Below are 3,103 nucleotides of genomic sequence, written 5' to 3'. Positions count from 1 at the left end.
AATATTTGTAAAAGATACCTGTGTTAAAAAGGTGAATATTTAAAGGCATCAAAACTGGATATAAATTGTATGTACCAGTCAAATCAAACTTGTGTTTATAGATCTGATGTGAAACAATGTGTTATCATATCTATTAACAAATGTCTAACTGGATCATCTCCAAGCAATTAGCCAGATGTTCAACAAAGTGTTTTTTTTACTAGAGATCATTCCTAGGACTGGATTCATGGTCTAATTTTATGGAAAGTTTCAGCTGTCATGTGTTTTCATATGTGGAAAAAGATGCTTGTCAAACGCTAATTTTAACAATCAAGCTCTTGATTCCCGGAGGATTGCGGTGCATTCAAACCTGTATCCTCAGGTAACAAATCATTGAATATGAACAAGTCGGCTACACACATCAGGTGTTTTCAATGTGCAGTTTCTTCTTATTTGATTGTTATTTTAAAGAGTGCAACTTTATTTGGAAGATTGTAATATTAGGAAACCTTTTACGTTTAGTTTAAGAACTTCACTTTTGTGTGCTGTACATGAAAATGGAGTTTCCATTAACTTACATCAGGGGTTTTCAAACTGGGGTCAGACTGTCTAAGGGGACCCCAGAAAATTTCAGAGAATAAAAAGACGAAGCAAAAATTTATAAAATTACTCAATATTCGAATAGTTTCATCTCTAAATGTTTCTCTCCTTTTTTACCGTGTACTTTCCAGAATTGTATATGTTTGTTTTGTATCTTTAGTGTGTTTTTCTCACTATAGTCCCCTTTATCTCGCTCACTGGGGTTGTAAGGCAGTATTCATAACGCAGTACGTAAGCTGCTTGCATACATTTATTGTGAAAGTTGCTTAAACAAATATGTTAATTGAAATGTTTCTTCTTCAGGTTTATACAGCCAACATCAACAGCCAATTTAAGTTGGGAAACAATATGTTGTATTTGTCACACTTACTATTTATCTAACAGTTTAAATGTTTTTCGTACATAAAAATAGATGGATTTTAGGAAGGGGTCCCTCATAAAGGTTCATCATTTGGGGGTCCTTGGCATCATAAAGTTTGAAAACCCCTTGAAATTGCTTTATAGGTCAAAGTCTGGCCTATTTTGAAAGACAATTGACAGATTATTGCTGAATTGAAAGCACTTAAAACATGTAGAATTGTATTATAATGCAAATGTACTGAATTAATTTTTATTTCATACAAAATATATGTATTTTAAAAAAAAAATTTCCACTATAACATTACTAGAAAATCAAAATACTTTAAACCAAGTTGTGTCCCGAATTTGAGGTTGATATCACAATTAAACTGAGCTTTCTAAGCCGCACCCATAGTTAAGGGATGCTCTCTGTGGTTTATTTGTATATTTATATTTATTTTTCTTAATTTGTCTGATTTCTATTTTTTGGTTAATTCAAATTTAAACTATGAATTTATAGCGACTTTAGTACTGGGACAACTTGTGCCGTTTCACAAAGAGGAGTGCTTCCATTGGCTACGTGATTTACAATAGCCAATGAGCATAGAGGACGGAGGGTTGCGTCATCATATATTTAAATGACCAGTGAACGCCCTGCTGTGTGTTCATTATTAGTTTTGCTGAGAGGTTGTGTTCAAGTGGTTCAGTCAAACAAACGCGGTAAATCGTCTATCGTTCATTGATTCATATTTTATATCCACTGGTGTATATTTAATGGTGACATTTCTTCTGGCATTGTTAATGCCAAAATAAACCAACCCAACGCGTTCGTGAAACGGCCATACGTTCGCGTTTCACATTTTAATAAGGTAGAAAGTTTTAAATACCCGACATATTTTACATTATTTAACCAGGTGAGTTCTGGGGTTTCATCTTGTTTATGTTACAATTGCGGTTTTCATTATTAAGTATCTCTGTGTTTTCCCACATTAGAAAAATACTAGTAAAATGTCTCTATATACTAAAGTAAAGATACTACAGTAACTTAGTAGTATATTATAGTATTTAGTAATTTATTGTAGTATATTTACTATAGTATGGTTCAAAAACACTATGGTATTGACTAGAGTAATTTTACTATAGTATTTTTGGTAACACTTTACAATAAGGTTCATTAGTTAACATTAGTTAACTACATTAGTTAACATGAACTAATAATGAACTGCACTTATAAAGCATTATTTATCTTTGTTAATGTTGATTTCAACATTTACTAATACTTTTTATTAAAATCTTGTTAACATTAGTTAATGCACTGTGAACTAACATGAACAAACCATGAACAGCTGGATTTGTATTAACTAACGTTAACCAAGATTAACTAATGCTGAACAGAGGTGTTGTTCATGGTTAGTTCATGTTAACTAATGCAACCTTATTGTAAAGTGTTACCTTATTTTTTTAATGTGGGTTGACCCAATGTAGTGTTTACTTTGTCTCGTGTTATAAAATCAATTTCTAGTGTCCATCATGGAGTTGAATGCGGTCAAGGAGGCAGCACTGTTGTCATGGGTAAGTCAAATCTGTCATCTTTTAACGTATCGCACATGACATTTAAAGACCGTGACTGATGTTCTTCTGACAGATCAACAGTGTGTGTCCTGAGGAGCCTATTAACAAAATCACCCAGATGATGGACGGTCATCGACTCCTCAAGCTTGCCTGGAGAGTGTGAGCTGCGATGTTACGATAGAAATGCCTTTTCTTAACTTAGTTGGTTACTCCCTTTGATTTTAGGTGTTTCTGAAGCAAAATCATTCTAGTGCAAAATATCTAATTAAATTTGACGCTCACAAACTACCCAACAAGCAATTTTGTGTTTAAAAGACATCTAATAGCCGCCCAAACACAGCCCTGACGTCTAGGCTAAAACAAGGCTGTCAGTGAAAAATAAACAGACATCTAACCATATCCCAAGAATAGACTAGTCCTCTAAAATATGAACATGTTAAAGAAATGAAACCAAACGCCTTGTAATCACTGTTGACTTTACTTACATGATGGAATCACACATCTCACAAATTATTTAGGCAAAAACAACATGTAACCTAATTCAAGGTTATTTTTTCTACAACGTGGGATACTCATAGCCGGAATATATCGGGTCTATAGTTAACCGAGACCG

The sequence above is a fragment of the Gobio gobio genome, assembly GCF_949357685.1.
Source record: "Gobio gobio genome assembly, chromosome: 8".
NCBI classification, from domain to species: domain Eukaryota; kingdom Metazoa; phylum Chordata; class Actinopteri; order Cypriniformes; family Gobionidae; genus Gobio; species Gobio gobio.
This window is presented reverse-complemented; position numbering follows the sequence as displayed.